Raw genomic sequence first — 25,557 nt, forward strand, 5'->3', positions numbered from 1 at the left:
TGAACAATGTAAGAGAGAAACCCAGAGCCCAAGAGACAAGTGGAGGGGACGCTGAGATGGGCACTGGGAAGGAAACTAGCCTTGACACCTCTGACTAAGGCTCAGCCCATACCCGGCTGAGGAGGGATAAGAGGCCAAGGTGAGAGCTATACTGTAGTTACACCTGTGGGTGACCAGCAGCGGACAACAATTCTACACACTCATGTTAATTTAAAAACTTGACAGGGCTCATCCCCTGGCGTGGGATCAGTTTTCCATTCCCCCTTTTACTGCCTCAAAAAAAAAATCAAATTAATAAATTATCTCAAAAACCTTTGCTCTCGGGGGCACATCAGCACTGAGGACTCTCCCCTTGGGAACATCCCCTTTGGTCCCATTGAGTAGATCCACTAAGCCCGGCCCTCATGGGTGACAAGGAAACAGGGCCCACCCTGTGGGAACAGTCAACTTTCCCCCAGCTGTGGCTCAAAGCATCCTCAGTTCTCCACCACTGAATCCCTGGAGTAGGCAGGGAGAGGTGGTGCCTACAGGCGGACCTCAGGCCTCCCAGGGCAGGGCAGAACAGGACTGCTTGGCTGGGGACCCTCCATCCAAGCTCCGGATCCTCTGAAAATGACTCATACCCCATCAGTCCTCCACCTGGGGGCAGGACCGTCAGGGTCACGGGGCCAAGAAGGTGCCACCCACTGTCCTGGAAATGGATGTGAAAAGCTAGAGGTGTGATGAGAGTCACCTTTGGAAAAGCCAGAGGCAAGGATCACATCCAGGCCAGGCAGCCACAGGGCTCGTGAAGGCTGACAGTTTGGCATCAGTCAGGACAGAAGGCACCAGGAGCCAAGGAGGCAAGAGATGCCCAAGTATCAACAGCCAGGTTCTCAGAGGCGAAAGTCACACAGGATAGCAAGGAAGAACCTCGGGTGGCAGAGGGACTTTTGAACAGCCCAGAAAAGTCTGGCAATAGGTCTTCCAAGTGCATGATGCTTTTACATGTGGACGCTCACCTTCCCAGTGCGCTGAGGGGTGTTTTTAAGTACTTCCCATGGTGTAAAGGGAATGGAAATATGGATCCTGAACCAAGCTGCTTCCTCTATGCAGCACAGAAGAGGAGCTCCCTCCTGTAAGCCTTTATAGTCATCAAGGGACATAAAGCCAATAAAGCTTTCCTTACCTGACAGAATACACTGTCATGGAGGAAATTTAGACCCAGGAGAGAACTTTCAGGCAGGATGCTTGCTGCTTACCACCCATCCTCACTGTCCACAGCCAGGGCCAGGCTGCTTGGGATGGCAGCAGCCTGGATAATAAAGAATGCGGGCCGGGCACTGTGGCTCACGCCTGTAAACCCAGCACTTTGGGAAGCCAAGGCTGGTGGATCACTTGAGTTTAGAGTTCGAGACCAGCCTGGCCGACATGGTGAAACCCCATCTCTACTAAAATACAAAAATTAGCCAGGTGTGGTAGTGTGCACCAGTAGTCCCAGCTACTCGGGAAGCTGAGGCAGGAGAATCGCTGGAACCCGGGAGCTGGAGGTTGCAGTGAGCCAAGGCTGTGCCACTGCACTCCAGCCTGGGTGACAGAGACTCCATCTCAAAACAAAAAGGGGCGGGGGGCATTTGCGTTTGGGGCAAACTGTAGCTTGGGCCCAGACATTAGGGTCCCCTGTAGTTCTCAACTTCAATACCTCTTCCTCGGCCTCCCAGAGGGGGCTGCAGCCTGAGCAGAGGAGACTCAAGTCTCATGGACTCTGCAGCTGCCCGTTGCCTTCAGAGGGGAGATATGGGAGCAGGGAGGACGCAGTGTTCCCTTTCCACTCCTCTGCGCCTTAATTAAGTGCTTTCATTTCCCTCCTTCCTCTCCACACAGGCCCGACTGAGATAAGGCATTGATCCCCTCCCAGAGGAGGAGGAAGCTGGTAGGGAGCTTGCAGCTCTCTCTTTATGGGACAAGATGGATGGCTTATTAGAGAGCCCTTAATTGTGTGGTTTGTAACTTGGGGAAGTTCAAAGAGAAAAGAAAAGAAGTCTGAACTAGGGGCTGCCTGGGAGTCCAAGAAGTGAGTCATTTCTTCCCTCAAGGTGGGCTCTATTCAGCCCCCCTTACAGGAGAGCCTAGTCCAGATCAGCCTAGCCTAGCCCAGACCCACTACAGGAAGAGGATGCAGAAGTGATCTCACTAAAAGAGGCCACGGAGATCATCTCACATAGCCAAAATGATGCTCCATGTCCCCTGATGCAGCCAAGGATATGGCCCTGAGCTGGGAGTCCGGAGCCCTGGGCTTAGGTGCTAGTTCTGCTACTGGGTTAACTGAATGAATTTGACCAAGGCTCCTCACTTCTCCCTTTCAGCAGATGAGAAGGTTGACCTGCATCCACAGTGCTTAAACTACATGCTAGGACTACACGGCAGGAAGGGGGTAAAGGGAAAGCCAGAGCCCCAATTTCTTTTTTAACGCCCATTTAGATCCTCCTCATGTATCAGAATTTTACATAAGCTCTATGACTTTGTTTGTTTGTTTTGTTTCCTGGTTTTTTGGGGGTTTTTTTGAGGTGGAGTTTTGCTCTTGTTGCCCAGGCTGGAGTGCAGTGGCGCAATCTCACCTCACTGCAATCTCTGCCTCCCAGGTTCAAGCGACTCTCCTGCCTCAGCCTCCCGAGTAGCTAGGATAACAGGCATACGCCACCACACCCAGCTAATTTTTTGAATTTAGTAGAGATGGGGTTTCACCATGTTCGTCAGACTGGTCTCGAACTCCTGACCTCAGGTGATCCACCCACCTTGGTCTCTCAAAGTGCTGGGATTATAGGTGTGAGTCACCATGTAGTACAGCCGACATTAGGAACATTATTTAACCTCCTTTTCTCAATTGCTTCAGCTGCAAAATGGACATAATGGTAGAATCACAGGATTGTTGGGAGCTAAAATTGTTCTCAGGCCATAGTAAGAATTCCATCATTATTACTTATTTTTACAAACAGCTTCTTGCTTTAAAAAAAAAAAAAAAAGAAAAAAGAAAAAACGATTTGAAAAACCAATGCGCTCCGTAATCCCTTTTTGCTCTGGTGAGAAGGGGCTGTGGACAAAGGAGGGAGGGCATCAGCACAGGTAGGAGCAGCAGGGCCAGGAACCCTGTGCAGCCCCACCTCTTCCAACCAGCAATCCTTCCAGCCAGCTCCGTAGCCTTAGCAACCAGCCCAGGGCCCAGGGCTTCAAATCAACATCTGTTGAATAAAAAATGAAAACATGAAGTTAAGGACTAACAATTATAGAGCACTTCTTTTTTTTTTTTTTTTTTTTTTTTTTTTTTTTTTTTTTTTTTTGAGACGGAGTCTCGCTCTGTCGCCCAGGCTGGAGTGCAGTGGCGGGATCTCCACTCACTGCAAGCTCCACCTCCCGGGTTCACGCCATTCTCCTGCCTCAGCCTCCCGTGTAGCTGGGACTACAGGCGCCCGCCACTGCACCCGGCTAGTTTTTATATTTTTTTAGTAGAGACGGGGTTTCACCGTGTTAGCCAGGATGGTCTCGATCTCCTGACCTCGTGATCCGCCCGTCTCGGCCTCCCAAAGTGCTGGGATTACAGGCTTGAGCCACCGCGCCCGGCCTAGGGCACTTCTTATGAACCAGGAACTTGGTCAGTCACCTGCATGCCCTTTCACTCACTGAATCTTACAACAACCCAGGTCATGTTGTGCCTGTTTCAGAGGTGAGCAGGCTTAGCTTAGCCCAGTGAATTGCCTTCCCAACGGACACACAGCTGCCCCCAACAGCCCAGGGCTGAGAACCCAGGAGTCCTTTCCCTTCCAGGATCCAGAGAAGGGGAGGCAGTCCCTCACAGACTGGCTCCTACTGCTCACCAAAAGGACATGGTGACCCTACCCAGCTAGAGAGAAGTCAGGCCCCAGAAGAAGATTCCATCCCACTCAGAGGCTTGGTCTCTTCTTGACCCTTTCTTCTGAAACTGAAGGGCAGCTTCCCTTTCCTTCCTTCCTTCCTTCCTTTCTTTCTTTCGAGATGGAGTCCTGCTCTGTCACCCAGACGAGTACAGTGGTGCGATCTCGGCTCACTGCAACCTCCGCCTCCTGGACTTGAGCAATTATCCTTGCCTCAGCCTCCCTAGCAGCTGGTACTACAGGCATGCACCACCCCAGCCAATGTTTTTGTATTTTTTTTTTTTTTTAGTAGAAACAGAATTTCATCATGCTGACCAGGCTAGTCTCTAACCCCTGACCTCGGGAGATCTGCCAACCTCGGCCTCCCAAAGTGCTGGATTATAGGCATGAGCCACTGCACCTGACCCTGTCCTTTCTTAGCCAATGCTCACAGTCAAAGGAGAGGCAACAAAGCAGCATCCCAAAATTCTGGTTCATTTCAAAAAGACTAGAGTCCAAACCTCCAAATGTTCTTCCCCAAATGCAGATGTTGAGTATCTGCAGAATTTTTTTAACTGGGTGCCATAGAACCCTAGGTTCTTTGAATCAGTTTCAAGGTCCAACCAGGGTGTGGGAGGCCACTAGACTGAGCTCCTGCCCTTCTGCCAAACATACTTCAACCAGAGCATCTCCACTTTATCTGTTTTCTATGTTGAGTTCTGTATTCAATTCCATAAGTTTTTTGTTTGTTTGTTTTGGTTTTGGTTTGGTTTGGTTTTTTTGTTTTTTGGGGTTTTTTTGAGACAGAGTCTAGCTCTGTTGCCAGGCTGGAGTGCAGTGGCGCCATCTCGGGGCACTGCAACCTCCACACAGGTTCAAGTGATTCCCCTGCCTCAGCCTCCTGAGTAGCTGGGACTATAGGTGCGTACCACCATGCCCAGCTAATTTTTTGTATTTTTAGTAGAGCCGTGGTTTCACCATGTTGGCCAGGGTAGTCTCGATCTCTTGACCTCGTAATCCACCCACCTCGGCCTCCCAAAGTGCTGGGATTGCAGGCGTGAGCCACTGCGCCTGGTCTGATTCTGTAACTTTTTAAAAGTTTGAAAATCTCAATTTAGCGGGAAAGTATGGAACAGGGAGATGGGAAGCCTGTTTCTAGTGCCAGCTCTGTCCTGTGAACTTGGGCACATCCACCTTCTGTCTGGACCTCCATGCGTTTCCAAGGGGCATTTCCACCTGTGGGTCTCTAACCCAGCTTGACTCTCTGGGTTGCTCTGCATGGGTAGGGGGTGAGACCAGGGAGGAGGGGAACCACACCCCCAGCAATCCTCCCACAGTCTCACCCAAGCTACCAGAAGATTCATAAAGCCTGGGGTTATTTTATTTGTCATATCACTCTGGAAATATTGATACTGGCTTGCCAAACAGAAAAAGCAATTCTTCTCTTTTTATGGCAAGAAGAGGGTACGGAAAAATGAACCTGCTCATTAGCAAGGCAGGCCCGAGATGCCACTCCCCTGTTCTCCAGGATGGCTTGGAGAGTCGGAATAAAACACAGATGAGAGATATCCATCTGTTTGCATTTAATTTGAGGCTGAGCTCTCAGCTCTCGACAATGGAGAGCTGCATTCCACCATGCAACACCAGGACAAGGGCAGCGGAGGAGAGATTCCTGCCTGTGAGGTGCAGTAATTCTCAATCAAGGGCTTCTCAGTCATATCTGGGTCCCTCCACTGTTTCCGTGGTGATTAACGTGGCACAGATAAATCAGGGCAGAGTGGCTGATTTAAAGGGGCATCAGTGAGGACCGGCACCTCCTAGAGCTCTGGGAAAACCCTGTCTCCGGTCAGTAATAGGATACAATGGCTGCGCTTTATCAATTGCCTAGTACAAACTAAATTCTGAGTCCGGAGCATTATCGACTTTTTCTCAATAAATCCCCACAACAGCCCTGAGGCAAAATGAGGCAGTGACAGCCCTATTCTATAGCTGTGGAAACTGAGGCTCAGAGAAGGTTAGTAATTTGGTCAGTCACAAAACTTGAGCCAGAGTCTAACCAGACCTGTCTTGCTCCAAATTCCATACCCCATGCTCTTACCATTCCCCCACTTCCCCCCAAATTCCAGAGTATGTAGATAATAAGAGAAATAATAAATTGTTACTTATTGATATTTACTGTGTGCCAAGCACCTTGCTCGAAGTATTTTTGGTTGTCTCATCTATTCTTCTCAACGATCTATGAGGTAAGTACTAGTGTGCTCATTTCACAGATGACAAAACTGAAGCATGAAGAAGCCACAACATCCACCAAGGTTAGGGATAGAGCTGGGATTCAATATTCTATAGTTTACTCAGATTGGCAATTTCCTATCAGTCTTATTGCCTGATGGCCAGTGTGCAGGGAACGGCTGAGGGGGGCCCCACAGGCAGCTGTACATGGCTGGTTCTGGACACCCTGTTGCCAACCCTCTCAGTCGTAGGCAGGAGGCAGAACTCTCCTCTGGCACATGTAACGCGTGGGGAGTTCAAAAAGAAGTTTCCACGAAGGCACCAAGATGCAACAGACACTGCCTACTGAAGTGTGGGGCCTGACCAAGACTCCATCCTGGGGTCTAACTCCTACCATAGGCAAGAGACTATGGCAGAGGAGAAGCAGCTGCCCTAGGGGTGTCTGCATGCCCAGTGCATGAGGGGACAAAGGCTGTGTGCTCACTGCCAGAGCCCAGAAAGCGAATAGCTCGGGACCACTTTGAGTCCTGGCCAAGGAGACTTCCAGGAAGAACTGGGACTCAACAGCAAGAGTCTGTGTGGAGAGGGTTCATTAGAGACGTGGAAGCTGAGGGGAAACGGATAGAGATGTGTATCGTCAGTCAGCACCCAAGACTGAACGAGAAAGGAAGTTTACTGCCCTCCTCCCTTCCTCCATCCCCTTCCCCAGCCCTGGAAGGCTCAGTTACAGCATGCCCTGTCCCCTATAATCTGTCAGCTCTTCTGACCACAAGCCAGATTCCCTCCACAAGAGGGAAAAGATTTGACATTAAATCAGATCTGAAATGTGTATTATTGTCTGGGACTGTACATCCTTATTTTGTAATTGAAACCTATTTTATGCCTAAAAGTGACTTTTTAATGGACTTCTTACGTGAAAGTGAACCAATAAGCAATGAGGATAAAATGCAAAACCACAGTGGGAGACACAAATAATGTTGCATTTTGTTTACATCCTGAAGTTGCAATTTGCCATTTTTCATTGTATCAGTTACCCTGCCAAATCCAGGATTCTGTGGGAGAAGGCAGCCAAAAGTACAGAGAAAGGGACTCTGAAGCCCAGTCAGTAAGGGAAGAAAGGACGGGACTCATCCCCTAATGAACCATGCAAATGAGCCAGCCCCTCTGGCCAGGCCCTGAGCAGGTGTGTGTCCAGGAGAGGTAACAATGTAACCTTGAATACCTCCACAGCGACACTGTCATGGGGCCCTGGGAGGCTGCACATTCCCAGCCCCGTCCCAGCTCTTCTCTTGAGACTCCTTGTACCCTGACTAGCCACAAAAGACTAAGATGAAGGAACTTTGGAATTCAGATGGAGCCCAAACTGAGCTTTATTCTGCAGGCAATTACAAATCACTGAAAATGTTTAAGCAAGAAAGTGGCCTGGGACTTCAGGTACCTGAGACTCCAGGGAACAGGAGGGCTAGAGAAGGCTCCTTGGTCTCTCAGGATAGTGGCTTCTCACTGTTTTGGAGCCACACCCACCCACCCTCCCTCCAGCTCCGGGTTAGGAACTTTTGTCATATCCCACAGCCAGCTTGAGGTCAGATCGAGATCTCCCTTGGCCCGGCGGTAGGAGATAGGGCTACGCATGACTGAGCATGTGCTATTCCTGATGCAAATGCCCTTGCAAATACCAGCCCCTTAGAACTTTCCCCGCAAGCCCAACCCTCTCCCACCAGCCCCCTCAGAGCAGAGCACAGCCCAGACCTGAATATCTCCTCCCAAAATATCGGAGAAGCAGACTCTGTCCTGGGCCTCAGCGCGAGCGAGTGGTCAACCTCCAGGCAGGGAGAGCCAGGAGTGGTAAAGGTGGACCATCTCTCAGACCCCCTATACCTTGAGACTCCGAGAAGAAGGCATCCCAGGAATGTGAGCTCCAGGTCTCCCCTACAAGCCCACTGGACACAAAGAAGGATAGGGAGTGTTCTCTGCAGGCATGAGCTGCGGCCAGCGCCTGTCCACACAGCTTCAGCCAGGTCTCAACATCAGCGCCAGCTCCTGGTTGTATCCACTTCCTGATGTAGCGCCAGGTGCTGCTCCACCTTGCGGCACCGTGGTAAGCAGTGCTGCTGGGGTGCCAGGCTGCCTGGCTTCGAATCCCTGATGCCCCACTTGGTGGCCCTGTGACCTTATGTAAGTGGCTTAACCTCTCTTGGAGTCTATTTCCTCATCTGTCAAACAGGTGTGATAATAGCACCTGCCTGATAGGCCGAGGTGGGGCTAATCCCTTAGATTACTAGGACCAGGGCTAGCACACAGTTTGCTCTCTGGAAGTGTTTGCCTTACTACTATTCTAGTGCTGCCTCCAGCCCTGTCCAGGTTTCCTGGTTCCCTGGGCTCAGATGGCTGATTTAGTGCACTTGCCTCCCCTCTCCCTCTTCCTCTCCAGGGTGGATTGGTTTGAATGCGATCTGTAATCTCCCGAAAGGCCCCGGAGGGACCCATCGGCTCCTTCTAAGGAGCATTAACTCAAACCGTAACCAGCTCTCCAAGCGTGCTGGGGAGGCCAGGTCCTCTGGGAGCCCTTCTGACTGCTGCGGAGGAGCTGGCAGCTCCCTCTTCCAGGTGGGGAGGGGGAATTGCATGGCCTATGCCCTCAACCCAGCTCCATGCCTGCCCAGGAGGCCCCTACCCTTCAAGGGCCCCCTGCCCTGTGTCCAGCTGAGTCCACCTCCCGGGGTGGTTTTCTGTGAGGGGACGTGACTGCAGGGCCACCTGAGCAGAGACCATGGCATGGCCCAAAGCCTTCCTGGGGTTGGAAGCAACCCTCAACCTCCCAGCAAACTGATTCCCTATGGGTTTGACCACAAATCCTTGACCCCTGCCCAGGAAGCTCTGCTTCCCCTGTCCTCCTCCCGGGATGGGGCCCTCATGTCCCCAGGAGCAGGGACAGGGGTCTTGTCTGGGAGAAGCTGCTGAGGCCTGTGAGAATAGCTTGAGGGAGCCAACAGGAACACAGGGCACAAGGATGAGCAGGGAGGATGGGCAAGGAGGGGCAGGGATGGGCAGGGAGGATGGGCAGGGAGGGGAAGGGATGGGCAGGGAGGGGCCTGGAGCACCAGCCCACCAGGGCTGACTTGGAAGTCCTCACTCAGCTTTGTGCTAGGATTGGGACTGGGTTCCAAGAGAGGTCAGGGGTGATCCACCCGGGAAGTCAGAATGAGAGAATTGGGACCAGAAGTTTCTGCCATGTCTCTCCTCAGACCGGGGCTTTTCCGGGGTTGGAACACAGCTCCCCTCACACAGGACTCCTTCCCTCGGGCTGGGGCTCCCTGAGAACAGAGCTCGGTCTTTCCTCAAGCAGAGCATCTCATGCCCTTTACTCACTTACTGGGACGGGCGTGCCTTTATCACTTACCGAATGCCTACTGTGTGCCAGGCCCTGAGCTGGGGCCTGGGAGTTGATGGTGAGCGGGGCAGATATGGCCCTGCCTTCATGGAATGCCCCACCTGGCTGCTGCCCACCTCTGTACACCACAGGGGGAAAGGGTAGCAAACACCCCGTGGCCCTCACCCTGTGCCAGGCATGGCTCCCATTCAATCCCCCCACAACCCTCCACGTCCATACCTCATTACTATCACTCTCCGTTTACAACTGAGGCACAGAAAGTTCAGGAAGCTTCCTTAGGGTGCAGGGCTAACAAGGGCAACACCAGAAGCAGGGCGTGGTTCTCACCTACAAAGTCCTCCCTGAGCCTCACAGGGCTTTTATAGCCTTTCGGTCTGATTCCTCAAACCTCCCCATGGGGGGAGCACGGTTCCTGTCACAGCGAAACAATGAGAAAGCTGAACTGAAGCTCGGGAACAAATTCCTGTGTAAACTCCATGACGGCAGATCCTACTGCAGTTAATTCACCCCTCTATTCCCAGGCTCCTGAGCCATACCTAGTATTGAGTAAACACTCAAACACATTTCTTATATAAATGAATGAATGAACAAAGAAACAAATGAATAATTGCCTCTGGGGTCAGCAGTGGGCCTCGTTGCAATCATCCTGGTTGACAGATTATCTCCTGTTAACCCCAAGCCTCAGTAGCCTGCACAACCAGACACAGAGGCCCAGCCTAAGGCCCCAGAAGGTCTAGAAAATGAGAACATCTAGGCTGAGCTGGGGCCTCTCTGGGATTTGATGAGTGTGGCTAAAACAGAAGAAAATGCAGTCGAATCAAATGCCGTGAAAGTCGGTCTAGCAGAAAGGTATTGAAAGCAAGGGCCCTGAGCCTATCTTGTTTGAGAGCCAGGAGTGGGGATAGGGACACTGCCCACCAGCAGGTAAGCCTGTTATCTGTCTGCCAGCCTGTCCACTGACTTCTTGGCCAGGGCCTGCCGACCCCTCGCTCAGCTCTGAAGGAGGTCAGAGGCTGGGCCTGGGGAACCCCTCCAAGCAGGCCCCATGGTACCCAGAGCCCTCTACCTCTTACCCCAGACCTGAGCCAGGGTCCTGCCTGGTCAAGAAGAGACTGAGCCCCAGGGAGGAGAGAGAATAGGGAAAAGTAAATGAAGCCCTGCCCCGCCCCCTCCGATATGCACAGATGCAGGTTGCCACTCAAAAAGCAATCTCTCCAAACGTTTAAAAACTGCCTGCAATTTATATCTTGTGCTTGACAGAGCATCTCCAACTCATTTCCTGGCGCACAGAAGTGCAAACTCCCAAGCCAGGGGGCTGCTCCACCCCCAGCCTAGGTCAGTATGTCGGGTACCTCCCCATGGGGGAGAGGAGGAAACCAAGAGAGCAAATTCTCTTTCTTCCCCCTTCAGCCTCAGAGACAGTCAGAGAGAGATCCCAAAGGTGACAGCTGCAACCCCAGCCAGGAGTCCCCTCAGCAGTTAAAGAGCCATAGACCAAAAAGGGACCTCCTTCTTGGACTCATCAACAGACTCTGATGAGTAGGGCCCACCTCCGGGAAACAGTGGTTTTACTGCAATGTGTCCTGTGCTCTAACAGAGAAAGCCTCGGGATACAAGGACTCAGAGGAGGAGGTGTCAACCCTCTCTGAGAAGGTGTCGTTTTAGCTGTGTCTAGAAGGAGGAGCAGGAGTTTGCCAAGCTGAAACAGAGAGGAATTCCAAATGGAAGGCATAGCTTGGGCAAAGGCACAGTGGTGTGAAGAGCCTGAAGTCTGGAGTGCAGAGCCAAGAAAGCAGCAGCACGTGAGGCCAGAGGGTGGTGATGGGGACGAGGAAACCCTGGCTCCAGGAGCTGGCTGTGCCCCTCAGGGTGCATCCACAAGACCTTCAAGCAGAAAAGGACATTGGCAACGGAGACAAAGACACGCAAAGAGGCCAACCTGGAGAGGAACAATGCTGCTCAGAAAAGAGGTAGGGTCCCTACTCCCACCTCATCTCCTTCTCCCCTCCCCTCACACAGCACCCTCCAGCCATGCCCCCACACTGTCTCCCCTGCCTAGATGGCTGGCTCCTCCGGCTGCAAGTCACTGATCAAATGCTACCTCCTCTGGGAAGCCTCCTCTGACTTCGACATCTAACAAGGCCTCCCCAGTCCCTCTGCCCCACCAGCCTTTTCCATTGTCTTTTTTTTTTTTTTTTTTTTTGAGGGGGGGTTCCGCCCTGTAGCCCCGGTTGGGGTGCGGTTGCCGGGGCTCAGCTCGACGGCTCACTGCAAGCTCCGCCTCCCGGGTTTACGCCATTCTCCTGCCTCAGCCTCCTGAGTAGCTGGGACTACAGGCGCCTGCCACCTCGCCCGGCTAGTTTTTGTATTTTTAGTAGAGACGGGGTTTCACCGTGTTAGCCAGGATGGTCTCGATCTCCTGACCTCGTGATCCGCCCGTCTCGGCCTCCCAAAGTGCTGGGATTACAGGCTTGAGCCACCGTGCCCGGCTCTATTGTCTTCAGAGCATTTACCAACTGAAATTAGCTTCATTGTCATCCCATGGGATTTTAAACTCCAGGTGAACAAAGACTTTTTTAAGACAAGCAAAGGCTTTTTCTTAGTGATAGCTCCAAGCACCTAGAAAAAAACTCGGCACATAGTGGGCACTCAATGAATATCTGCTGAATGAATGAACAAGTGCTTGGTCACCGCCCTGAGGCTCCTCTGGCTCCCTGTTCAGAGCAGGGCTCTCTGCCTGCAAACTCCAGCCCTGGCTGTTGTCTGTGCAGCTCCTTCTGCAATTAATCATGTTCTATCCGGTGATACCCTTTGTGTTGTCATTGGAGGCTGCATCTCATTCATCTCTGTCTCACCCCAGGGCCCAAAGCGTAGTAGGTGTTCAATCAGGGGTTCCCGTTGTTAGCCCTCCCCACCTCCCTGGCAAGAGTGATGTGCTCAGCAGAAGACATTCCTGGGGCAGAAGTAGCCACCATCCCCCACCCCCACCTCCACAGGTCCCTGGGGGCAGAGAGGAGGGGCCAGAGGGAGAGCTGAGGGGAGCAGTTCAGGGAGGAGCATCAGGGACTTCGCCATCCTTCTCTGAAGGAAAACTCCCTCAGAAGGACACCGGTCTTGGTCTCAAAAAGACCTGATTCCAGCTCAGGAAAAAGTTTTACCACTCAGGAGCTGAGTGACCTTGGGCCAGCCAATTCACCTCTCTGAGCCTCAGGTCTCTCAACAGAAAAAGCGCTGTGTTGTTGAGAAGATCAGATGCTGTCTTGAATGGAATGTGTAACACAACACACCTAGACAGGGCGCAATAAATGCAAGCTGTGAAAAGAATCACAGTAACGACTAATACATGTCAAGGTGCTCATTGGGTTTACGCCCCCTCAATGTTCGTTACTCTGCTCTCAGTGCTGTATGTGGAACTCACCATAGCCCTGATACAGGCATGATTATTAATACCATTTTGCAGTTGAGGACAGGGCGATCCAGAGAGGTAAAGTAACTTGCCCAAGACCACACAGCTGTCAAGTGGAAGAGCCAAGATTCAAAACCAGGAAGTCTGGCTTCAGAGTCCCCCCTTTTAAGTTTACTATTATTATTGCTAGAACAGTGGAAAACTAAAGCATAGCCTTACCTCTCTAAGCCTCAGTTTTCCTCCCCATAAATGGGCAGACTAACACTGCCTACCCGGAATTATGAGGGTAGGCAGAATTAGGAGGATTCAATAACATGTAAACAAGGGTCTGGCACACAGGGGGAACTCAGTAACTGCCGGTAGCCTCTCCTTCTTACGCCCAGAGGGACAGCAGCCCACTGGGAGTGCTCTGCGCAGAAAGCCGCGTGGAGAAGGAGCCAGCTGATAAAACAAGTGTCGGCTGCTCATTTGGTAAATGAGATTTGGTTAGAAAGATGAACGCTGCCACTTCTGGCTAATGTGTCATGTAAATTCTAATGATAATACAGCTCCCGAGCCTGCACCCACCCGGTGCCCGCCGCCTCTGCCGCCGCCGCTCAATTATCTCCCGAGGCTCCTGGCAGAATCCATGCTTCACTGGGATCCTCGCCCCAGCCTGCCTTCCCCAGCCGCAAATAATGAAAACCCGCCTCGTCCGCGAGATTGCTCACTTACATTTTCTATTAATTCTTTCCTTTCAGAGGAAAAATGAGAGGAGCTGGAGAAGGAGGAGGCAAGGGGGGTGGGGCCGAACTGCAGCCTTTCAAGGCCAGTCAGCTCTGCCCCAGGGACAGACACACAAACAGTCTGGAGAGGGGTGGTCAGGATGGGAACGGTTCCCACGTCAGGGCCTCAGTCATCCAATCCCTGAGACAAAGGAAGCCCACGGGTCAGTGAGGCCCAGAGGTCAGAACCAGGACCTTTGGTGGGGAGAGGAGCCGGAATTCCAATCCTCTATTCACTTGCTGTGTGACTTTGAGCAAGTCACTCAACCTCTCTGGATGCAATGCCTTCATCTGTAAAAGGTGGGGTGAGCTGGTTGGCCGGCATCCAGGGACCATCCTGAGCTGACTGGATGTGATTTCCAGTATCAGGGACAGACTTTGGCTCCTTGCAAGGAAGGCTTTCCTAGCAGACAGGAAAGGGTTATGTGTGTGGTGGTGAGTTTCCCATCCAAAAAGATGTTCACACTATGACAAGGAGATGCAGAAACTCACCACTCTCTCTGACAAGGTTCTGAGACCACCTGAGTCCTGAGTCTGTATGGGGCTAGCGGGAAGCTGCACTCATTTTTGGAGTCAGCGTCTTCCATGCGCTAGAAATGGGAGGTACGGATTTGAACCTGACCCCAATCTTTGTCTTCAGGGAGCTGTTTACAGTCTGCTTGGAGGTGGGAGGTACAAACAGGTCATCGCTCTGAAGGGGGTACATAGGGGAGTGAAAAGAGCAGAGGAGTTCACAGCAGCAAGAGAAAGACCACCACTCACCCCCACCCAGGGAAGGCTCCCTGGAGGAGGTGGCATTTAATCCAGGTAGCACTAGAATGATTAGAAACATGCAGGAAATCATCGGGCATACAGCCAGTACTAAGGAAGAAATAGCAGTGCCCCCCGGCTCAGCTAAGCCAGGGAATCCAGGGAGGGAGGCCCACAGAAGAGCCCTAGGGACCAGCACAGGGTCAGACACAGCAGGGGCCCAGTGCACGTCTCAAATGTGAATGGGTGAGTGGGCGACGGGGTTAGCTGCAGGGAGGGGGAAAGAGAGTAAGTGAGTGGGTGGGGGAGTGGGGGAGTGGTGGGTAGGTGGGTGGGTGGGTGAATGAATGAGTGAATTGGTGGGTGCGTGGGTGGATGGGTAAGTGGGTGAGTGATTTGCAGAACTCTATGTATAAACAAAAACATGATCCCATTTTTATAAAGATGGATCCTAAAATCTTCTGGCCTCATTTGTATGTATGTGGAGAAAGGCCTGGAAGAACACACACCGAGCCGCCGCCGCCGACTCTGGTTGCCCCTGGAGGATGGGCTTGGGGGAGGGAGGAACACTCACTCTGTTCTCTACACACTTCTGTGTGTTGTTTTTATAGTGAGAATGTATTATTTTTGTAACATTAAAAACAAATTTTAAAAATGTAAGAAATGTTTAAGCTTTGTAGGCTAATTAAAAATTAAATCCATATCAGAAAAGACTCCCTTGTCCTCCACTCCCCCGTGCAGCCACTGCCTCTGCCAGGAAGCCCTTTTCAGACATCAAATCTAAACCCTTCAAGATATGAAGCTCACTTCTCGGGCTGTCTCCAGGTGAATGGGAGAGGGGAGCTGCCAGGATTCTCTGCCCAGCTGCTAGTCTGATGCACTGGCCAAGGCTCCCCTGCTGGCTGCCTTGGGACCTGCCCCCACCCCCATGGAAATGAGGAGGAGGAGAGGGAACAGGTTTGGCCTGGCCTCATTCTGGGGAGAGCTCCCCACCTTCAAGAAGAAATTTTCCTGGCAGAAGCAGCAGCCCCTTCAGCTCCCAGGACGCGTAGGATGCCTTCAGGCCCAACATATGTGGGATCTTCTAAAACAGGGACAGGAAAGGAGGAAAAATAAAGTCTGTTCCCCTAGGTCTGTTGTCTCAACAAGCAGCGGCCTCCAGAAACGCTTTCCACAGAAGCAGTGGGGGCCAAGATTCAGAGGCAGAGAGTCCCAGCATACAGATGGGCAAACTGAGGTCCACCAGATGAGAAAAGACCTATCCTGCGTCACCCTGCACAATGGGTTAGAGGCAAAGCCAGGACTGGAACCTAAAACCCCTGGATTGGAGCATAAAATGGAGAAGGTGGGCCTAAGAGGAGATGAGCGGGGAAGGGAGAAGAGAGAGACAGAGCTGGAGAGGCTGGCACTGACTTGAAGAGGGGAGGGGAAGGCTGCCCCAGGCTGGCTCCTCTAGACAGCTCCCATCAGGGACATAGTGGGGCTCCTGGACTCCAGAGTCACGTGCAGTTGGCAGAGACTGGACGTGACCGGTGCAATGCACCTAATATTTCCAATTCTGCCCCTTCCTGGCGGATGGTGAGATTCACTTCCCATAGTTGATAGCAAGGCATGCAGCTAGTTCTGACCAATGACTGGGAACAGAGTGGTGTGGTCGCTTCTGGGCCAGAGCATTTCAGTGCCAATGCACCCTTCTGAGTGCTTGTTCCCTCTGCCCCAAAACTGACAAAAGGCAAGCCAGGTCATGAGTGACTAAGATGAGCAGAGCTTCTGCTGACCCTTGCTGGACACGTTGCAGAAACAAGAAATAAATCTTTTTTGTTTTAAGCCACAGAGACTTGGATATGTTTGTTAAGGCAACATACAATCTGACCTGTCCTGACTGATATACAAAATATGAGCTTTGGAATCAGATAGCTCAGACTCAAATCCCAGCAACTCCATCGACTCTCTGATGACCTTGAGCAAGTCCTGTTTCCTGCAGGTCTCTGTCTTCCCTTTTAGAAACTAAAGGACCCAAGTATGAGATTACCTCCAGCTCCCAGAACTGCAGGACTCTCTACCCTTTTCTTAGAAAGCTCCCCACTCCTGGCCAAGAGCACACAGGGTCTGAAGGATACCAGGGAGACAGCACCTCTCTGGGGACCCCCAAAGAAAGAAGTCTTTCCATGGAAGTGCGATATTCTCCACTAAGGTGCCCAAACCTGGCTGCTTATCAGAGTACTAAGGGAAGTTTAGAAATGCAGATTCCTTAACCTGATTCACAGAGATTCAGATGCAGCAGGTCTGAGCTAGCGCCCAGAGATCTGATGCGGGTCTAGAAGCCCCACATCAGAAAATCTCAGATGGATCTCCTCAGACCTAGCAAGGGAAAGCTGGGCCGAATAGGCCAGCCCAGCCCTGAATCCCCACAAAGCCTGCTCCCCTTCTTTTTTTTCTTTCTTTTTTTTTTTTTTTTTTTTTTTTTTTGAGACAGAGTCTCGCACTGTCGCCCAGGCCCAGGCTGGAGTGCAACGGCGCGATGTCGGCTCTCTGCAACCTCTGCCTACGGGGTTCACGCAGTTCTCCTGCCCCAGCCTCCTGAGTAGCTGGGATTGCATCCCCTTCCTTTTTTTCGGGAGTCCCTCCCCGCACCACCCCCCTGGCCCTCCCAAAAGGCCACCTTCTCAGCCAGTGCTCACTACATTTTAGATAAAAGTGGAGCAGGACACTCAATAATGCAGCTCAAACCCAGCTCACCTGCAGCAGCCACATGTCTCCCCAGCCGGGTGCCAGCTAGATGAATCTAGCCCCAGGCCTGACTCCTCCCACCGGCTCCCTCCCCGGCCTCCCTCCTCCCCCCTCATCGTCCTCCCCAGTCCCCCAGCGTGCCAAGGGGAGGAAAAACACCAAAGGGTGAATTTCTGATTAAAAACCAGCCTCTGCTTATTGCCTTGGCTGTTCTTGCAGGGGGAAAAGTGTTCAGCTTGTGTATGTATGCACGTTTGCACTCAGGTATGTGTGAGTTACGGACGGGCAGGTGTGCCTCTGAGTAGACATGTGTGAGCCTGGGAGTGTGAGAATGTCTGTACCCATGTGTCTGTGTGTGAGTATGTGGTTTGGGTGAGTGCATGTGTTCATGTGTATATACGTGTGTGTAGGGTCGTATATGTGCAGGGGTACGTATGTGTGAATGTGTGTACATGGATATGCTTATGAGGGTGTGTGACTCTGTGTGTGTGTGTGTGTGTGTGTGTGTATGTACTGATGTGTACTGACAGAAAAAGCCTTCTGGTTAAACTAATACCATTAGTTTGGGTAGCAGGATAATCCTAAATATCGGTTCTGGGGGAAATCATAAGAAAATACACAACATCAACATTTTATTTCAAAAAGCATATACTTTGTTTGCCTTTTGAATTTTCTCTAAAGCAGGACAAAGTCTTTCATTTGCCTGTGGTTCTAATGATTGGCGCTGTGTCCTCTTTCTTGGGTAAACCAAACCCACAACACTTCATCCTCTATTTCCAATTTCAATTTCTCTAAAGTGGAGCAAGAAGGTAAAAAGACTCTTGTAAAGTGATATGAGCACCACATCTAGATCTTCACCATTTTGTTCCCAACCTTCTCTTAGAGTTGCTTATCCACACCTAATTTGACAGCAATTTTTTAAAGCAATTCACCTTTATAGAGTCTTTCTAAAGACTTCGATTTCATTTTATAGAAACAACTTTTTGTGTGCTCACAGTATTGTGATGTACTTATTATTTAATTAAATTGTAGAATTTCAATAACAAGGGCTAGCGGTATAAACCAATTTGGAAACAAATACAACCGACTCTTCGTAAGCCCGTAACTCAGCCTGAGGGAGCAGAGGCCCGCAGGCTGGTGCATTCGAGAGCAGCTTTGTGGATGGCAAGGTCTGCGTGGGGTGGACGTCAGGCTGTGTGTTTCACAGAGAAAAGGCGAAGCTCAGTCAGGGGAGGGTCGAGGGGAGATGTGTTAGAGGAGCCTCCTATCTGTGTGGGTGTGTGTATCTCGTGTGTGGGCTGAATGCGTGTGGATCTGTGCCCAGCTATTGAGAGCACATGTGAGTGTCCCTGTCACTTACCCCAGCAGACAAGCCTCAGCCAAGACCACCACAAAATACGGATTATCCACCCTGTCATCCATCTGCAGCAGATGAAGGTGACAAGTGAGTTGGGCCCCGGTTGTTGGTTACGTGATCTGAGTCCCTGGCCATGAGATAAAGCTGGGGACAGGGCAGAGCCAGCATGTTCTGAGGGTCTACTGTCTGCCATCTCTCTGCACTCTCACAATGACTTCGGAGACGTCCATCCTTTTCGCCCACACCACAGTTGAGAAAACTGAGGCCCTAAGAAGTGAGGGGCTCCTCCAGCTGGACAATGGTGGCACTGAGCTGTAAACACAGGCTGCTTGGGCCTGTCACTGACCAGGGCTCCCCTGCACTCAGGAGGTTTAAGTGATTACTAATTTCCTGTGAATCGTAAGTGAGAACCCTTCATGGACACCAGCCTGCCCCTGTGGGCCTCTGTGGAGCTGGGGGTGATGGTGGGCAAGGAGGCTCACCAGTGGGTGCCCAGGAGGTGGAGACAGGGCTAGGTTCAGGCTGGCACCCACCAGTAACCACACCAGGGCTCATCCTGGCAAGGCTGTCTGGATTATTCAGACGCTCACAACTAACTGGGTGTTGGATGTTTATACCATCCCTTAGGAGGGCAGAGGAGGAGGTCTTTCTTCCCATCTGACAGATGAAGAAACCGAGCCCGAAGAGGCAGCCCTAGCAAAGTGAGTGGCAAAGCTTGGGTGTGTCCCACACACATCTCTGCTCTCTTCCACCCAGCCTTCATCTCCCAATCTCCAGCACGATTCCTGGAAATTAGTAAATGCACAATGCAATGCATCCTACTGACCAGGGTTGCCAATAAACAATAAGTAATTCTTTAGTGTAGGTATATCTTAACTATTGCATGGAATACTCTTATAAACTTGTCATTTGTCGTTCAAATTTAACTAGGCATCCTGGATTTTTATTGGCTAAATCTAGAAGTATACGATAACCCCTCTTCCACTCATCCACTCTTAAGCCTCCTGGAGAGACATTAGGAAAGGAGTTTTGGGGCCGGCGTGGTGGCTCACGCCTGTAATCCCAGCACTTTGGGAGGCCGAGGCGGGCGGATCATCTGAAGTCAGGAGTTCAAGACCAGCCTGAACAACATGGAGAAACTCTGTCTCTACTTAAAATACATAATTAGCCAGGTGTGGTGGCGCGTGCCTGTCATCCCAGCTACTCGGGAGGCTGAGGCAGGAGAATCGCTGGAACCCGGGAGGCAGAGGTTGCAGTGAGCCGAGATCATGTCATTGCACTCCAGCCTGGGCAACAAGAACAAAACTCCATCTCAAAAAAAAAAAAAACCAAAAGGTGTGTCAGCCCTCTGCCCCCACTCACCAGAGAAAGAGCAGACAGCCGGATGGAAAGGACAGGGGAGGAGTGAGGCCTTGACTTCAGACAGCACTGGGTCTCAGTTCTTGCCCGTTGGTGTGTGATCGTGGCCAAGTCACTCACCCCCTTTGAGTCTTCATTTCTCCATAGAGGGGTTGTGAGCATTAAATAAGATTATCCACATAAAAAGTTGTATCTTGTGTAAGTGTTCAATGGAAGGGAGCCATTATTACTATTGTTATTGTTATTATTGTTATTATTGATCAGATGGTGAAATTAAGGCTGAGAGAGAGAGAGTGAGTTGGTGAAGGTCACTGGGAGTTGGTAGCAGACCAGACAGCCACACTCAGGCCTCCTGTGTCACTGCAGCACTGCAGCACTGAGGTACTGCACCGTGCAGCTGCTTCAGTGCTTTGTGGCCAAGACACCAGAGGCTAGCTGGGCAGTCAGGGCTCAGTGACCTGTCCCAAACATCCTCCTTGTATAAACGGCTGCCTCCCCCAGCACCTGGGGCCATGGCAGGTGGCTCAGGGCCCCACAGTCTAGACCCACCCACTGTTTCCTCCCCAGAGCACCTGCAGACCAAATATGGTCTTGAGTCCCCTCTCCCTTGTGATCTGGGGGTGCTGTAAGTTCCCACCCTATATCAAATCTATCCCCAGCCTCCCAGGGAAGTTGAGAGCTGCCCTGGAATGACAGGGGTGAGGAGGGGTGCTGCCATCCAGCCCGCACCAGCAGGCCAGGCCCTGGAAAAAACAAAGGATGCCTGCAAGCTTCTCAGCCCCCTGACCCCCATCTCACCTCCAGATTACTAACAGATGCAGCCGCCAGGAGAGCCTGGGATTTCTCCCAAGCCTCTGCCCAGATTGGAAAAGAACTGAGAAGGAAAGACGAGAGTGCCCTCCCACAGTGGGCCCTGCCTGGGACTCCACAGGGACCTGGCCAAGAACTCTGCCCCCTCCAACTCCCCTCTTCCCTCTCCAGCCCCAGCACCCCATCTGTAACCCTAACGAGCTGCTGACAGCTCCCATCTGCTCCTCTCCCACTTCCTGGGGAAAGGGAGAGAGAGGAGGGGATGCTGAGAAGGGTAGAGCAAAGCAGAAGGTGGGTTCCCCACACTGGGGTTGCTGGGCATCCTGGCCATATGGGTGTCCACTGCCCTGCTGCCAGAGACACCCTCACGCCCACACCCCTGGAGGTCCCGCTCCTCAGGGTGTGAGGGTATTTGAGAGAAGAGATTCCAGCCACAGTGTCCTGCCCAGCTGTTGACTTCCAGATTCAACAGCTGGAAATCCAGCTCTCAGACGGACCATCTCAGGTAGAGAAGGGACCAGCCTCACTCCCCAGTCCAGGAATTCCCAAGGTGCCTTCTTCCCTCACCCCACCCCCACCCACGTTCTGCTCTCAGACCACGGGACAGGGTGGGGGCGCAAGGACAGGGCCTGTAGTCTTAGCCCACGGGCCCAGCCCAGCCCCCTCCATCAGCTCCCATCTGGCTCCTGCTCGCCAATGCTGCCATCCAGAGGTCATCCGGGGCACCGCAAGAACTGATGCACCGCCCAAGAGCCTTCTGGGATCCCCACTCCCAGGCCCACCATGGAAGGCTGGACCAAGGATGGAGTGCCCAAACACCTTGCCTGGAGGCGCTGGGAGGGTCAACTCATCCACCCCCCACTTCCAGGCAGCTGTATGGCCATGAGCTGTTCCGTGGCTCCTTGCTCATGGAGTGACCCTCCTCAAGGAAGCTCAGGGCCTATTAGAAAGGAAAACAAAGTCGCTAGAAGAAGGGAAAACAAAGGGAAAAGCTCAGGGCCTATAAGAAGGGGAAACGAAGTGCTATGCTTCCTCGTCTCACACTCACTGAAGCTGCCATGTGGATAATAGTGCCCCATTTAAAAGTCGAGGACACAGGCACAGGTAGGTAGAGGGAACCGTTCATTTAGAGTGATGAACTTCCTGGCTTGGTTTTCTGGAGGGGATCACTTCAGTCCTCAAAGGTTCACTAATTTGTGTGCCCGTCCTGTGCTGGAGAAGGACCTACTGTGTGTTGGGGTCTGTGCCAGGTCCTGGGAAACTCAGAGACATATCAGACGCTGCCCAAGGAACACTCACCAAGGGGTTGTGGGGCGTGAGCAGGACTCCTGGCTACACCAGGAAGTCCCTGAGAGGCGAACCACGAGGTCCCTGTGAGAAGTCACCAGCTGTGACAGCAATGCCGACAGAACCAACCTCAGCCAGGGCAGACCATTTGGCAACCCATGCTTCTTAGGGCTCTGTCCTGAACACTGCCTCAGAGACTTCCCCATAAGGGACTAGGCGAGGTCACCATCCACCAGTCCCCACAGCCAAGCAGCCCTCTCCCCCAGAGGAACCAGCCTCTCTCAGAGCCAGCTATGACAACCCCCAGTCCCCCAGACAAGCTAGAGAACCCACAGGGCCTGACATACAGCAGGTTCTCAGCCTATGTTAGAAGAATGACGAAATTAGAAAATTAAGGGGTTGTTCACGTGGGAGCTCCCAGACATATAAAATCAGATCTACCACTCCTTGCACCCAGGCTGTCCTTGTCCCAGTGGCCAGTAAGTCCTTAGAGTAGAGGAAACCCAGGAGACTAGCATTCTCATTCCAATGCTGCATCTCACCTGCTGCGTGACCCATGGCAAGCCTCCCCTCTCCAGGCCTCAGTCTTCCCATGTGTATAAGGGGGAGTTGGACTAGACAGGTGGCATCTAAGCCCTTGGTATAGGGAAGGGTAACCTAACCCTACGCTAACTCTCTTACCCTTTCCATCCCTCCTCGCCCAGAATCAAAGGTTACGCCATAAGCTGGTACCACATGGAGACCTAGCGGAATTGCTGCCCAACACACCTGTGTGTCCCCCCAACATACACAAAGTATGCAAATGCACATACAAACACGCACACATGTGCATGAAGCCATATACATGCACGCACGCATTACAAGCATCTGTGTACACACACACTTGTGTCTGCACATCGCACACTCAAACACATGCCCTGTGCTCAGTGCTGCAGAGCCTCAGGAACAAGTTTAGGGACACACTGAAGTTATGAAATTGATTTCTCTGGGAACAGTTGGAATTAGTTTTAATTATCTTTATCTTTCTTCCAATTGTGCTCTCAGCCTTCCCCTGGCTGTGTAATCCATTGCTATTGACTTCCCCGCAGGCGCTGGGGATGGGGGAAGCTGGGTGGGGTAGGCAATGTGTTCATTTTCAGTACAAATAAACAACAGCAACAATCACCTCCCACCCATGTCTTCCTCGGCCCCACGGGAAGCAGCCTCTCCCAGAGAGCCAGCAGGACCTCCCGCTCACACACACACACTCACAACGTCCAAACCTTATTCTTCAAGGAAGCCCCTTCCAGGACGCCCTCCCTGGTTGGGATGAGAGGGGGCTGAGACATGTGATCTGTTCACAGCTCCATACCTCACGAGTTTGGGCCTTCAAAGTGGTCCCCTGAGGAGGCTGAGCTTCATTCAGGAGGCTCAGACTCCCTGCTGAAAAGCCCTTTCTATCTCATCCTCCAGTATCCCCTCCCTGAGCCCATCCCTTAGCTCCCACCGGGACCTAGCATACGGGATGTCCCCTGTACAGCATCTAGTGTAGCGAGGGCAGGACCTGGGTCTGATTCATCTCTCAGATCAGGCACATAGTAGATGATCAATAACTATTTGTTGAATGAATGAATGAGTCAGTGGAAAATTCCTTTTTGAAACCTGCCTTTAGAGTCTGACACATCTACTCATTCATTCAACCAATACTGAGCACCAATACTGTTCCAGGCGCTTTGCCAGGTGCCAAAGATACAGAAATGAACAGAAGCTGGTCTGATCCTTGTGCAGCACCCCACCTAGGAGACAGGACAGGGGGATGGGGTCCTCAAGCAGACATGGGGTGAAAAATGTATCTGAGGGAGAGAAACAAAGGCAGAAGCTTTTATTTTAAGAAGTCCTGATGAAGGCAGATCAGTTTTGAGGGCCTAGTGCCTCTAGAACGGGGGGGGACTGATCAGTAGGATGCCCTGTCCTCCAGGGGCTCCCATGCTGTGCCCAGGCCTGGGCCAACTCCACAGCAGGCACGTGGGAGGCTCTGCTGCCCTGGGTGTGTGTGCAGGGGGATATTGGCCCCGCCTTCATGGGGCGCTCCCCTTGGAGCCACGAAGGGAAGGAGGTCATCCCTCACCAGCGAGGTGCCAGTGCTAAGTGCCCTGCAGCACTAATATTTTATGATTAAAAACCATTAAGGTTTAGACCGTGAAAATCCAAGGGACACAAAATCAATGGCCCAATATTGCTTCCCCCGGTAAGTTGTGTAAATATTGTGTCTTTTATTGTTTGGCCGATGGCAAGAGCAGAGATACAGGTACAGATTATACTAACTAATACCCTCCTGTTCCAGCCCTGACCTGGTGGAATTAACATCCTGGCTGAGAGAGGCCAGGACAGGCCTGGTGAGCTGGCCACAGGGAGATCCTGGCTGCCTTGTGGTGGAAAGTCACCGCATTCCCTCCTCCACCCCTCTCCCACACCCCCATCAGACTCGCCAGAGGCAGTAACACAGCCCTAGGCCCCTCCCCCACACAGTGTCCCCACACTAATCACACAGACACATATCTCATGGTGACATGCTCTCCTGACAGCCCGTCCATCACCCAGCTCCGCCATCTGCTTGAATTTGCATATTTAATCAAGATCTGTCTTTTCTCCTCTGAGGGTTCCGATGAGGGTGGAGAAGATGATTCCAGGAGTTGCTCCTGTAGCGATCGGGCAGGAGATGTTGGGGGGCGCCTCTCCTATCTGGAGTTGTGTGACTGTGGAATGCCTGGGCTCCCTCATCTGCAAACTGGGGCTAATAACAGAACCTACAGCCAAAGGTTGTTGTGAAGATTTGTGTTTCTATGTGTAAAGTGCTTAGACCAGCGAGGGGCATATGATAAGCGCTGTAGATGAGTCTGCTGCTGCTCCGGGAATGGGGTCGTACCAGGTACACCCTGCTCCCAGCTTCAAGAAGGATTGGGGACGATGCTGGGGTGCCTCCTGTCTCTAGGGGACAGGGATGCCTGAACCTTCCTTTTTCCTTCCAGTCTTGGCTGCTTCCTCCCCATACCCTGTCCCTCTCAGGGAAGAGCCAGGTATGACTCCACAAGCCAGGACCCTGGCCCCATGTTGAGGAAAGTGCAGGTGGAGCAGGGGTCACCCTCTAGCAATGCCAGAGAAGCTGCCGGGGGGAACCCAATAAAGTCTTTTCACTGAGAGGGTGCCCATGTAAGGGGAGAAGCTCTGGCGACGGGACAGCGTGACTGATGTGACGCTGGGGACAGCTGGGCTGGGGTGAGGGGAGAAGAGCTGCGGAGATGTGGAAGGCAGCACCGAGGCGGACCTGAGGAGGATGAGCTGGGCTGCTGCTGGGGGAGAGCAGCTGAGCAAAGGGGCGGGAGCGCCTGGCCTGGGGCAAGAGCGGGGCCACTGGCATAATAAAGGGAAGAGCTGGTGGGCACAGGAAACCCCTGAACTGACGGGGGAACAGGTGGGTGGATGTGAGAGAGTGGCGAAGCTCATGTGGAGAAGCCGCTGGGGTTAGGTGGGAACAGCTGGGTTGAGGTGAAGGGACAGCGGGGCTGAGGTGGGGACAGCGGGGCTGAGGTGAGGACAGTTGGGCTGAGGTGGGGACAGCTGTGCTGAGG

The 25,557-nt window shown here is 52.2% G+C and overlaps 1 long non-coding RNA gene across 1 annotated transcript in view; it reads right to left on the reverse strand.

Annotated features, from left to right (window-relative positions):
* Window positions 1–2,831: 2,831 nt before the first annotated feature.
* Window positions 2,832–25,557, reverse strand: part of LOC113225082 — a 106,140-nt gene continuing 83,414 nt past the window's right edge. The window contains exon 3 of the long non-coding RNA XR_003309706.1: window positions 2,832–3,218. This is a non-coding gene — a long non-coding RNA (uncharacterized LOC113225082). The remainder of the gene's footprint in view (window positions 3,219–25,557) is intronic.

This window comes from Piliocolobus tephrosceles, chromosome 1 (assembly GCF_002776525.5).
Source record: "Piliocolobus tephrosceles isolate RC106 chromosome 1, ASM277652v3, whole genome shotgun sequence".
Lineage (NCBI taxonomy): Eukaryota > Metazoa > Chordata > Mammalia > Primates > Cercopithecidae > Piliocolobus > Piliocolobus tephrosceles.